This window comes from Gopherus flavomarginatus, chromosome 1 (genome assembly GCF_025201925.1).
Source record: "Gopherus flavomarginatus isolate rGopFla2 chromosome 1, rGopFla2.mat.asm, whole genome shotgun sequence".
NCBI classification, from domain to species: domain Eukaryota; kingdom Metazoa; phylum Chordata; order Testudines; family Testudinidae; genus Gopherus; species Gopherus flavomarginatus.
In genome coordinates, this window is record NC_066617.1 from 377,339,846 (window position 1) to 377,354,127 (window position 14,282).

At 44.5% G+C, this 14,282-nt stretch overlaps 1 pseudogene; it reads left to right on the forward strand.

Moving 5' to 3' along the window:
* The first annotated feature begins 1,599 nt into the window (after positions 1–1,599).
* LOC127044706 (olfactory receptor 52E4-like) lies at positions 1,600–8,229 on the forward strand (annotated as a pseudogene).
* The last annotated feature ends 6,053 nt before the right edge of the window (positions 8,230–14,282 follow it).

Genomic DNA, 14,282 nt, shown 5'->3' on the forward strand with positions numbered 1-14,282 from the left:
ATGTTGTGTAAATAAAGCCACTAGTGCTGCATAACTAGGTCTCTCTGAGTTTTATTGGGGCAGCCAGTGGGCCCCAGGAAGAGGGCAGGCAGAGAACTTGTCACATCCCCCTATATCCTTACCTCACCAGACCCTGGAATACCAAGAACACAAAGATGTCCTTAGACTGAGATCCCTACTGAACAGGACACTGAGGGGAAAGGAAACCCAGTAAATAAACTCAGGTTAAGGTTCAGGAAGGAGCTGAAAGACACAAAAGGTATTGAACAAACCAAACTGTCTTAGCAAAAGACACGGTAAAATAACAATACTTCAAAATGCAGACTTGTGATAAAAGTTTTAGTGTTGTTGTGAAACCTCATTATGCGAAGTTTGTGGCTAATGGTTATTCTTATAAAAAAGAATTTGGTACTGATGCTGAATCCTATGAAAAGTGTAATACACATGATTTTTGGGAAAGTTTTTGATATAATAGGAGTAGTAAACAAAAAACCTTACAGGAATACTGCTTCTCCGCTAACGCCTATAAACAGGCTCAAAGCTTGTCAGAGCAGGGAAACCATAATAAACCTGGTCTGCTGTGTGGAAGGGGAAACTGAGGCACACCTCATGGCCTTGGTGGATATCTCTATTGAGTAATCACCATTTGAAAAGACACAGTGGTTAACCATGCTGCACAGACACAAAGTCATGTTTTCTAGCCACGCAGAGAAGGCTCTCTTTTTCACTTTTGAGCTCACTAGGCTGATCCACAGTTGTTAAAAGGTACACAGAACTTTGGAACAACAACTTCGTAACACTACAATGCTTGCAACATTTGGGAATTGTATGGTCACAACCTAAAGAGAGCTTTGGCACACAACCTCCGCAGTAATCAGTGTCTAACACTCCTGCAGTAAACTAAGGGGGGAGATGTGACATTTTGTGCCCCAGAGCAGCACTCTGGCACCCCCATATTTACCTTGGTGATATGATTATGATGTGTTTTTTATAAGGCATATCATGTAAGATATCAATGGAAAAGTTATGATTTGCTGAATATGCTTACCTATTTGTATGCATGCATCATTATTGTAGCTAAAGTTACATACAGAGAGATTATGTACCAGTATTTGAAGTGTGTTTGCTCCTGGGTAACACCCACAATAGAGTTTACATCCAGTCTAGCCAGCATATTGTGGATGTACCATTCAGAGTAGTCACCCATTATGAAACACTATAGGCCTCAGAAGAAGTTAATCTGCACCTGAATGACTTTCCTGTGAAGGCTCTAGCCAGGATATAGGTAATGGCCCCTGCTGTGACTCATCGAAGCAGGCAAGGGCATGCGAGCAGCTCATGTCACACTGGACTCCGTATTATGCTGAACTTTCCCACTAATTGTGCTGGGCCTTTTGCTTTGAAAAAATGAAGTTCCCTCCACATGGCAGATGCTATAACAGGGGGAAGCCTAACCCTAAGCAACATCATCACCCAGTCTCACTCCCCCCACAACCAACACCTAGAAACAGCTTAGGAACAAGCACTAAACTCGGGCTGTGGTCCCAGGCTGACGGGGTTTCTAGCCTGTATATGGAAGACTGGTGGGTTGTTTGTACCATGACGGTGAGACACTGCTTGATTCAAAACCTGTCTAATGTATAGAACTCGCATTATGATTTTGTTTATTTCTGTGGTAATGAGATTTGATCTCTTCTTTATTATTTACAGTCACTTAAAATGTATCTGTCTGTATTTAATACATCTGTTTTATATATTTTGCCTGAAACAGAGTGTTGTTTGAAATGCAAAAGGGAAATCTCCTCAGGAAATGGAGTTGGTGCATTGTCCTCTCCACATTGAGGAAAGAGCAGACTGGGTAATAAAATTCCACTGGACAGACTCCTGACAAGGGGGAAATGGCACAGCTCTGGGGTCCTAGGCTGGGGACTTGGGGAGAACCGGCTGGAACCTCTCTATTGTTGGTTCATGAGTGGCTACTGAAAGCATTCATGTAACTGCAGCTAGGTGTGTCCCTACCTGTGTATGGCTGTGTAAATACAAGACCTGGACAGGATAGCAGCTGCCCATAGCCTTACAATGTGAGAAGGAGCCCAGACTGGTTAGCCAGAGGGCTCAGCGGTATTCCAGTTCCATATCACACACCCCAGAAATCCATCACCCCACCCAACAAACAGACCCTCCTAGGACCCGTGAGTCCGTTTCTCTCTTGTCATGGACTCAGTTACTGATGGAGAGATGCTGGTTACAGTAGGTAAGTCAGGACTCATGAGTTCTGTCTGTCATTCTCTTGCGGGACCTTCGCCAAGTCCCTTTGCCTGAGTTGACTCTCTGTACAATGGGATATGTTTATAGGGACTTTACCTAGCTAGGTGTTTTCAAGATCTGTCAATGAATGGTGCTGCACACATGATGATAATTCTTGATGAGAATTACTGATTTCTGATCCTTTAGAAACAGCCCCTGTGCGTCAGCAGAAAGTGCTTGTGTCTCCCTTCAGTCATCTGTCTCCAGATCTGTCTGTCTCCTATCTACCAAGCCATCCTGGGCATTTACAGGATATCAGACCCTATGGAGCACAAGTTATTATCCCCAGTTTTCTTCCTAATCTACTATAATTTTTAAAATATATACAAATACACAGAGCAGCCAATTCCTCTCTGACTCAGCACAGAGCCCCAGAGTTCTCATCTCCCTTTGGGAAGGTCCCTTAATTACTGTTTTACTCCTAAGGCCGTATAAATAGCATAGAAATGCAGAAAGACTTGTCTCCAGCCTGTTTATATCCAGATGCCACTTCTCCCTGAGAGGCTGAACGAACCCCCCTGGGATTGCACAGAGCTATATTATAAATGGTGTAAAACCCTGTGTTTGCTCTCTACATGGGATGTTGCTGCAGATGCTGGGGTGAGAGAGGTGTGGGACATGGCTACCTGACGAGGATTCCTAGGAAAGACACTTCTATCTCACAGTTCACAGGTACACATCTCTTGCTGAGGAGCTCACCTGCTCGACAAACCCACTGTGATGTGGGTGTAATGGGATAGAGAATAGATCTGTGGTCCTTTCTGCTCTGCACAGCCATTAAATATCTGCTCGCCACAGGGGTGAGTTTGCTCCTGTATCACTGTCCAAAATGCCATTCCTTTCTGTGGACACCCAGCTGCCCCTGCCGCTGGCCTCATGACCTGAGGAGGATGTATTTTAGTGGCACAGTGGATCCTTCACAATGAGAGGTGTTAGTAGATGTACAATATAAGGCCAAAATAGGAGGCTATGCCCTATATTTTGCTCAGGCCCCACTGAGGCAAAATTCCCCGTGGAATAAGAACTGAGTAAAGACCTCAGGAGCCAGATATATCTTAATGCACAGACACTATCACCTCTTTCTCTTACATTTCAGGGCTCTGGCTGTTTACGGGGGGAAGGGAGGAGTTACCTTAATTTTATCTGCTGGAAAGCATGGAGGTGCTAGGGCTCCTCACTGGAATAACTATAAGAATTTTTCAACATGGGCAAGACATCTTCCTGCCTAGTTTCACTCAAAATGTTGGCTGAATTGTTATTCCTGAAATTTTCAAAACACAATTCATCCAGAAACAGGCACCCAGCATTGCAAATATGTGTCCAAATGGTTAGAGTTTGGCAAACGTATAAACCACTGAAAATGAGGTCTCCTAATGGAAGGTGTCAGACAGCCTTAACTAAGGGGGCCCCCAGAACCACCTACAATGGCCAATCAGTTGGTGAATCCCATTCAGATAAGCTGTTTGCTACAACCATGTTGGTGGCAAGGAGCCCCACAGGCCAAATATGAAGTATTTTGACAACTTTATTTTCTCAATTTTATATGTTCAGATTTTCATTGTAATGGATGTTCCCTTCTTTGTGTGCTGTGAAACAGAGTAAATAAAAATGCCTGATCTACTTTGTTGATAGATTCATATGATTTAAGGTCAGAAGGGACCATCTGATCATCCAGCCTGACTTCCTGTGTAACACCAGTCATTAAATTTTGCACATTTACCCCTGATTCAGGCTTCATAACGTGTGTGACTAAGGCCTATTCCACTCTAGGATTTTACATTATAGAATTATAGAGCCATGAGGATAGAAACATGCAAGCATCAGCCAGTCTGACCCCCTGCCAAGATGCAGGATGTGTTTTGTATTTAAACCATCCCAGAGATTTGGATGTCCCGCCACCTTTGGCTTCCACAACCTCCCAGGGCATCTTTTTCATTGTCCTCCTGGTCTTACAGTTAGGAAGTTTTTTCTCAGATATAATCAAAATTTGCTATGCTGGAGTTTGAACCCACTGCCTGTTGTCCTGTGCTCTGCAGCAAGAGATAATAACATTCCTCCATCTTTCTTATCGCAGGCTTTCAAGTATCTGAAGATGGCTCCCTTGTTCCACTCACTCTTCTCTTTTCCAAACCAAACACAAATGGTTGCTTCGGCCCTTGCTTTCATGGCTTGTCTTCTATCCCTTTGATCATCATTGTCGCTTGCCTCTGGATCCTTTCCAGTTTCTCTACGTTCTTCCTATACATCAGTGACCCAAACTAGACTTAATACTCCAGCTAAGGCCTAATCAGTGCCAAGTAGATGAGTACTATCACCTGCCATGATTTGCATGTTATGCATTCATTCATACAACCTAACATTGCATTTTCCTTTTTGAAAATATCCACACTCCGAAGAGATGTACCTGTGTCAACCTAACCCTGGTGTAGCCGGTATTAGGTCAATGGAAGAATTCTTCTATCGACCTATTTACCACCTCTTGGGGAGGTGGATTAACTGCGCTGGTGGGAGAACCCCTGCTGTCGGTGTAAGTAGTGTCTACCTTGAAGCTCCATGGTAGCACTATCGTAACATTTTAAGTGTAGACAAGCCCTCAAGCAGATCTTCCAGGAAAAGCATCCAGTCTGGATCTGTAGCCATGTGGAGTTAGAGAATCCACCACTTCCCTTCTCAGTGTGTTGCAAACTTTAATCATTTTGAGTGTTAAAAACTTGGCCCTTATTTCCAACTGGAATTTGTCTGGCTTCAGTTTCCAGTGATTGGGTGCTGTTTTGCCTTTCTTCACTAGGTTAAAGAAGCACGTCATTGGTATTTAAGATGAATAAATGAAGATCTAATCATTTTTGTGGCTGTTTTCTGTGCCTTCTCCAGTTTTTCAACATTTTTTCTGAAATGTGGATCCCGGGACTGGATGCCAGTCAGTTTCACCAATACCATGTGCAGATGTAAAATCCTCCACCTGCTCCAATGTATTGCTCCCCTGTTTATGCATCCAAGGATCACCTCTGTGCTTTTGGCCAGAGCATCACACTGGGAGCTCATGATGAGTTGGGTGTCTACGGTGACCTGAAATTCTTTTCAAGTGTCCTGCAATCCCATGTCTGTGGGTCGAGCCTGCTTTCCCTGTTCCAAGAGTATCCCTTTGTATTTGTCTGTATTAAAACATTGTGTTTGCATGGGCCCAGCTCAGCAAATATTCCGGATCAATCAGAGTGCCTCCCTTGCCTCCTCTTTGTAACCAATCTGCCAATCTTTGGGTTGTCCACAAATTTTATCTGAGGTGATATTCTATTTGCTTCCAGATCATTGATGAACATACTGAATAGTATTGGGCCAAAAACGGAACCCTGAAGAACCTCATAAAAACACCCCCATTCAGTGGCAATGGCCCATTGACAACTGCTTTCTGAGATCTCTCAGTTAGCCAGTTTTTAGTCCTCTTTACCTGTGCTCTACTGGTATTGTATACTGTGCATTTTTTTAATCTTATTTTTTTCCCTTACTGAAACAAATGCCTCAGAGAAATCAAGCGCTATTGCATCTGCTTGGTTCCCAGGATCAATCAAAAGTGCACTCTCATTTCAGGATGAAATTGGGTTTATCTGACAAGACATGTTTTCCATAAACCATGTTGTTGACAGGCATTAATTACACTCCTAAGATTTTTTTGTTTAACTAATCCCAGACCAGCTTTTCCATTCTTTCTTATTTTGTAAATCTTTTTTTTAAACCTTCCCCTTTTTACTGAGTACCTGACGTTTAACACAGAACTGTCCTGGGTTTGCCTCCCCCCCACCCTGTCTTTGGGATTTTTTGGCTCTCCAGCTGCTCACCATTTACGTCTGGTCCCGAGTGAGATGTGCTCTTGATCAGCCAGTCGTAACTCGGGTGTTTGGAACTCTACGATTCAGTTGTAGATGCTGTTTGTCGCCATCCTTGTCTTCTAATGGACTGGAAAGTATTTCATCACCTCATGTGATACGAGTATCTTATACTGCTTCTCTCCAAATGCAGAACACAACTGTCTCTTGACCACCTCTCCTTTGGGGAAATTAGCTCTTTTGAAACACTCTCTATAGATATTCCTGGTTGGGAACTGTTCTGGTTTTGTCCATTTAAATTTCATCAGTTCTTTCTTCATTTTGCTCTCCTCTATCATATGCCCCCTTCTTTGTCTCTTCTCTAAACTAAACAGTCCCAGACTTTTCAGTCTGTCAGCGTATGGCAGCCACTCCCATTCTCACAGCCTGTCTCTGAAATCCCCTTTCTATCTGCTACATCCTTTACAGAGACTGAGTGTCCACAGCTCAGCGCGTGTCCAGAGCAGGTTATTCTCCATCCCTTAGACATCCAGACATTATCTTTCTTTTGGCCATGGCTGTGAATGAGCAACTGTTTCCATGGAGCTCCTCTCAATGACGCGCAGGTCTTTTTGCCTGAATTTGTTTCTAGTTGGATTTGATTCTAGTTTTTTTCCCTCTGGTACATGTTTTGTCAAAGCTTTGTTTCTTTTCCACTCTTACATTTTGAGCAACTGGGGAACTCCCTGCAGCATGGACTCCTAGCATGGCTTTTATTGCATTAAGGAACACTGATGAATAGCCAGTTTCCACACTCATGTTTCCCACCGGTGCCTCTTAAGGTTCCCCATGCCAAGTTATGTAGGAATTCCTGATGCACAGAACACCATAAAATATGGAATTGGCATTAGTATGGTCAGTTGTTCATGATTTATTTCTCTGAATAGTGAAAATGTCATTTTTTAATTTGTGGAGAGTGAAAAATCTGCCTTGGCCTGAGAACAGCTTCCAGGAGTCCATGTAGTGTCTAATATTAACCTTGTCTCTCCATCCAGGCATTTGTACTGTGACCATCACCCTAGAACCTTGGCACATAGAGGAAGTCAGGGGAAAGTACGGTACATGCAAGAGACACCATTCTGCCTCAGAGCTGGACACGTTCTCCCCTACTCCATGTCAGATTCCAACACAACTGACTTCACCAACTCCTCTAATTTCATCCTGCTGGGCATTCCTGGCCTGGAGACAGCCCATATCTGGATCTCCATCCCCTTCTGCACCATGTACGCCATAGCCATCTTGGGGAACTTCACCATCCTGTTCGTCGTGAAAATGGAGCAGAGCCTCCATGCCCCCATGTACTATTTCCTCATGCATGCTGGCCATCACCGACTTGGTCCTATCCACGTCCATCCTGCCCAAATGCTGAGCATCTTCTGGTTCAATTCCAGGGAGATCGAGATCAGTGCCTGCCTCGCCCAGATGTACTTCATTCACTGCTTCTCGGTAATAGAGTCTGGGATCCTCATGGCTATGGCTTTTTAATCACTATGTGGCCATCTGTGATCCCCTCAGACATTCCACCACCCTGGCAAACCCCATGGTGGTGAAGATTGGACTGGCCGTGGCACTGCGTGGCAGCATGCTTATACTACTCTATCCTCTCCTGACAAAGCAATGGCCATATTGCAAAAACCAACATCATCCCCGACACACACTGCATGCACATAGCCGTGGTGAAGCTGGCTTGCTCCGATACCCACATCAGTAGTTACTATGGCCTCTTTGTGCTATTCTGCGTAAAAGTGTCTGGATATGATTTGTATTGCCGTGTCCTATACCCAGATCCTCAGGGCCATCTTCAGCCTCCCCACACAGGACGCCCGGCTCAAGGCTTTTGGGACCTGCAGCTCCCACCTCTGTTCCATCTTAGCCTTTTCATCCAGCTCTCTTCTCCTCCCTTACGTACCGGTTTGGCAAGAAAGTGGCCCTGCATTTCCGTGTTCTCATTGGCAATGTGAACCTCCTGGTGCCCCCCACGTTAAACCCCATCATCTACGGTGTGAGGACCAAACAGATCCGGGACAGTCTGCTCCAGCTCTTTACTCATAAAAGGACCTAAAGTTTTCTCCTGGTGCTCTGGCTCTCAGATTGAGATCTAAGAAGAGCTGGCTGGAGACATGCTGTCATAAACAGATAAGAAAAGTTAATAGCACAGAAGTACTTTATATCTCTTTGACTATAAAGGGTGAACAAGTCCAGTGAGCCTGGCTGTCACCTGACCAGAGGACCATTCAGGAGACAGGATACTTTCAAATCTTGAGGGAGGGAAGTTTCTGTGTGTGCTGTTAGAATTTGGTGGTTGTTCACTCTGGGGCCTCAGAGTGACCAGACATGCAACCAGGTTTCTCTCCAATCTCTCCAATACAAGCTCTTATAAGTTCAGAATAGTGAGTACTAGATAGATAAAGCGAGTTAGGCTTATGGTTGTTTTCTTTATTTGCAAATGTGTGTTTGGTTGGAAGGAGTTCAAATTGGTATTTTGCTGAAAAGATTTTAATTTGTACTTGTAATACTTAGGCGGGGAGGTTATTCCCAGTGCCTATAGCTGAAAGACCCTGTACCTATTCCATCTTAAATTACAAGATCATTTTTACTATTTTTCTCTCTTTAATTAAAAGTTTCTTGTTTAAGAACTTAATTGTTTTCTTTTATTCTGGTGAGACCCCAGGGGACTGGGTCTGGAATTCACCAGGGAATTGGTGGGGAGAAAGGAGGGAAGGGAGAGAGAGGTTAATTTCTCTCTGTGTTAGGATTACTTTCTCTCTCAGGAAGAGTCTGGGAGGGGGAAAGAGAAGGAGGGGAGAAGGTGAATTTTCCTCTCTGTTTCAAGATTCAAGGAGTTTGAATCACAGTGATTTTCCAGGGTAACCCAGGGAGGGGAAGCCTGGGAGAGGCAACGGTGAGGGAAAGGGTTACTTTCCTTGTGTTAAGATCCAGAGGGTCTGGGTCTTGGGGGTCCCTGGGCCAGGTTTTGGGGGGACTAGAGTGTACCAGGCACTGGAATTCCTGGTTGGTGGCAGCACTACAGGATCTAAGCTGGTGATTAAGCTTAGAGGAATTCATGCTGGTACCCCCATCTTTTGGACGCTAAGGTTCAGAGTGGGGAATTGTACCATGACACATGCTGTTGGGCCCTCTTCCCTGAATCACTTGCTGGCCAGTCAAAGAGACATTAAAGACTTCCTTGACCCTAATGTGCTGTGTCAACGTGACAGACTGGGGAATCGTTCTGTGTATAACACTTAACATAGGGTTCCCATCTTTCTAATTGCTTTTTACTGGACCCCTGAGGGCCCGTGCCCTGCCCTGCCTATTCCCCCAAGGCCCTGCTCCTTTTCCACTTCTTCCAATAAGGCCCTGCCTCTGTTCTACCTTTCCTCCAAAGCCACCCTTGTTGCTCACTGCTCTTCTCCCCCATCTCCAGCCACTCACTGGATCATCTCCACCTCCCTGCCTCCAGCCCCCAGCTGGTCTCCCTTTGCAGCCTGACAAGTAGCCTGCAGTGGATGCAGCACTGGGGCCTTCAGGAACAGAGAATGGAACAGAGAAGCTACCCACTTCTGTTTCCTGCCCAGTAAAGCTGACCAGATGGTGACAACCAGCCTTAAGGATAACCTGTAATATGAATGGACAGTGCTGTGTAGTAACTAATTACAATATATTTACATATAAAGGCCTCAGTCGTAGTGTCACTACTCCAAATTTCTGTTTTACTTCTCATACACATAGCCCTGTGGGACACACTGTCACAACCCCTATCCCAGTATTTCAAAACACTCAGCCTACTGCTAATGATGAGAGAGGTGGTCACTGGAATTGCCCTAATGGAAGCGTGTTTCTATCTGTGTCATCAAAGTAAAAGGGCCAGAGTACACCAGCAGCCTGGAAAAACATGGTGACACTTGGATATAAGTTGGTGCCATATGTACACATACATACTATACATATAGGCCCATACACACTACAAATATATGCCATAGCCATATAATTCATATATATTAATTATTCGGAAGTGCCTCTAAGGATCAATCATAATATTACATTCCTCAGTCATGGTACTGGGCCTCACATTCCCAGGCCCATCATAAGGGCCTAAAAAATAATTGGATAATAAAATCTGTCTCTCAGTCGTACGAGGGAATGTGCAGACTAAACAGACAGATGGGGCATGAGTGTATGGATGGTAAAATAAGGTGACCACATAACAGTGTTTAGCCCACTGGGGTTATCTTTAGTCCATGCATTATGCTTTTCCGGGACGATGGGTAAACATCCTCCCCATAAAAAAGACAAAAAGTGGGGAATGTAGTAAGTGAAGGCCCTGATAAAGGCCCAGTATGAGGCCTGATGCCTGAACTAAAGTAATGGTCAAGACTTTGCTAACATAAAGCAAAGTGAAGCTGTGAGCCAGAGGCAGGCCCTGCTCACAGAAGCTGGCAAGGAAAGGGCTGATTCTGCAAGAAGATACGTACCTAAAAGGTCCTGAACACTAGAGATCAAAACATTCACATACTTGCACATTCCACACAGATAACAAGGAACAGACTGACCCATCCCAAGGACAGGGGCAAAAGGGTAATATGATGGATAGAGTTGTTTTGATCGAACCAACATGTACAAGGTGAGAGGCGGCACCTTATTACCTAGAGGGGTTGTACCTTGCTGTGTAGAGGGGCTGCACCTCAATACGTCAGGAGTGATGTGTAACTTGTTTGTATCTGTGTATAAAAATGTATCCCTGGGGCGATGTCTTTGTCCGGCCTAGGGGGCAGTGGAAAGTCCCGCCACTAACTGAGCCGAGTCCATTGCCAAGAGGCACTCTCTCGTAGGATGCCCTGTAGAGTAACAATCTCAGAGGGAACTGCAATTGTGTCCGAGTGCAATAAACCTGGCCGACGTGCCTTCGTATCTTACAAGACTCAGTGGTCATTGGGGGTTCTCTTTGGGTCTGCTGTGTCAGCTATCTGCGCAGAGCTGGGGCAGCACACAGAGGGAACACGCGCACGCAGCCGAGTGATACCAACAGAGAGAGAGCAGAGCCCCACCACACCGGTAGCATCTGACAACAATCCCTAGTTTTCTTCGTAATCAACTATAATTTTAAATATACACAAATACACAGAGCAGTCAATTCCTCTCTGACTCAGCACAGAGCCCCAGAGTTCTCATCTCCCTTTGGGAAGGTCCCTTAATTACTGTTTACTTTAAAGCTGGATAAAAAACACAGAAGCGCAGACATGGAAAGAAAGACATTGGCTAGAGTGTCTCTGGTATCCGGCCTGTTGCATCCAGATGCCGCTTCTCCTCTAGAGGCTGAGCGAACCCCACTGGGATTGCACAGAGTTATATAATAAACGGTGCCACACCCTGTTTTTATTTTGTTGACGCAGCTGCTGGGGTGAGAGAGGTGTGGGACATGACTACCAGACTGGGATTCCCAGGGAAGACACTTCCACTTCAAAATTCACAGGTACCCTTCTCTAGCTGAGGAGCTCACCTGCTGGACAAACCAAGAGCACCATGGGTATGAGTGGGATAGAGAATAGGTCTATTGTCCTTTATGCTCTGCACAGCCACTAAACATCTGCTCGCCACAGGGGTGAGTTTTGCTCCAGTATCACTGTCCAAATGACATTCCTTTCTGTGGATACCTACCCGCCCCTGCCAATGGCCTCACGCCTGAGGTGGCTGTATTTGATTGGCACAGTGGATGCTTCACGATGAAAGGTATTAGTAGATGTACAATACAAGGCCAAATTTGGAGGTCACACCCTGTATTTTGCTCAGGCCCCACTGAAACAAAATTTCCCTTGGAGTAAGAACTGAGTAAAGACCTCAGGAGCCAGCTGTGTGTTAATGCACAGACACTGCCAATTCCTCTCCCCTTGCATCTCGGGCTCTGGCTGTTAACTGGGTTGAGGGTGGGGGGAGGGAGTCGTTACCTGACTTTTATATGCTGCAAATCATTTAGGTGGAAGGGCACTTCACTGGAATAATTATAGGAATTTTTCAACATGGACAAGACATATTCCTCTCCTAGCTTCATTGGAGAAGTCAGCTGAACTGTTATGTCTTGTGTTCTGCTTTGTATTGTTTCCAATCACAATTAAGCCGGAAGCAGACACTCAGCATTGCAAATATAAAGTCCAAACAGTTAAAATTTGGCAAAACTTATAAACAATAGAAAAATGAGATCTCTCAACTGAAGGGGTCAGACAGCCTTAAATAAAGGTGCCAGCAGAACTACCTACAATGGCCAATCCACTTGTGAGTCCCATTCAGCTAAGCTGTTTGCTCCAGTAATGTCATTGGAACGGAGTACCAGAGGCCAAATAAGTATAATGTAAACTATTTTCTTTTATCGGTGTTAAATATTCAGATTTTCAATGTAATTAAATGTTCAGATTGTTCGTGTTTTGTGAAACATAGTAGATACAAATGCCTGATCTACTTTCTTTGTCATAGATTCATATGATTTAAGGTCAGAAGGGCCCATTTGATCATCCAGCCTGACATCCTGTATAACACAGGGCCATTCAATTTTACATAATTACCCCGAATCAAACTTCATAACTTGTATGTGACTAAGATCTGTTTCACTCTAGGATTTTACATTATAGAACCATAGAGCTATGGGGTTAGAAAGGAATGAAAGGGTGGGCTAGTCTGACCCCTTGCCAAGATGTAGGATGTGTTGTGTCTAAATCATCCCAAAGAGACTGGCGTCCCACCACCTTTGGGATATCTCCAGCGAAAGAGCTTCCACAACCTCACAAGCGTCTGTTCCATTGTCCTCCTGTTCTTAAAGTTAGGAAGTTTTTTTCCTCAGATATTATCTAAATCTTCTGTGCTAGAGTTTGAACCCACTGCCTGTTGTCCTGTGCTCTGCAGCAAGACAGAATAACATTCCTCCGTCTTTCTTATTGCAGCCTTTCAAGTATCCAAAGACGGCTCCCATCTCTCCCTCAATCTCCTCTTTTCCAAACCAAACACAAATGGTTGCTTCAGCCCTTGCTCATCTGGCTTGCCTTTTATCCCTTTGATCATCGTTGTCGCTTGCCTCTGGATCCTTTCCAGATTCTCTTCATCCTTCCTATACATCGGTGACCCAAACTAGACTCAATACTCCAGCTGAGGCCTAACCAGTGCCTAATAGTTGAGTACTATCACCTCCCATGATTTCCATTTCCCTTTTCTGAAAAAATCAACACCCCTGAAAAATGTAGCTATATCAATCTAACCCTGGTGTAGAAGGCATTAGGTTCAACAGAAGAATTCTTCAATGGACTTAGCTTCCCCTCTTGGGGAGATGGATTAACAACTTTGACAGGAGAACCTCTGCTGTCCGTATAAGTAGTGTCAACATTGAAGCACTCGAGCAGGACATTGTAGCTTTTAAGTGTAGATGAGTCCTTAATCAGATCTTCCAGAAAAGCATCCAGTCTGGATTCTGCTGGCATGGGGAGTTGGAGAACCCACCACTTCTCTTCGCAGTGTGTTGCAAATGTTAATCGTCCAGAGTGTAATCATTTAGCCCTTATTTCCAACTGTAATATTTTTGGCTTCAGATTCCAGTGATTGGGTCTTGCTTTGCTTTCGTCAGCAGATTAAAGAGTATGTTATTGATATTTAAGATGAATAAATGAAGCTCCTTAAGTCACTCTCTCTGACTGGCATTTTCTCCAGTCTCTAATAATTTTGTGGCTCTTTCTGCACCCTCTCCAATTTTTCAACATCATTTCTGAAATGTGGAACCTGGGAGTGGAACAGTCAGTGCAGAGTAAAATCCTTCTCTTGCTCCAACTCACCACTCCCCTGTTTATGTATCCAAGGATCTCATCAGTGCTTTTGGCAACACCATCAAGCTGGGAGCTCACAATGAATTGGGTGTCTACAATGACCCCTAAACCCTTTCCACGGTCCCTGTGTCCCATAATGCAGTGCCCTGGTCTGTGGATCAGACTGCATTCCATGTTCCAAGAGGATCTCTTTGCATTTGTCTGTATTAAAATATTTTGTTTCCATGGCCCCAGCTCACCAAATGGTTCCAGGTCAATCAATGTGCCTGCCCCAGCCTCCTCTTTGTAACCAATCTGCCAATCTTTAGGTCAT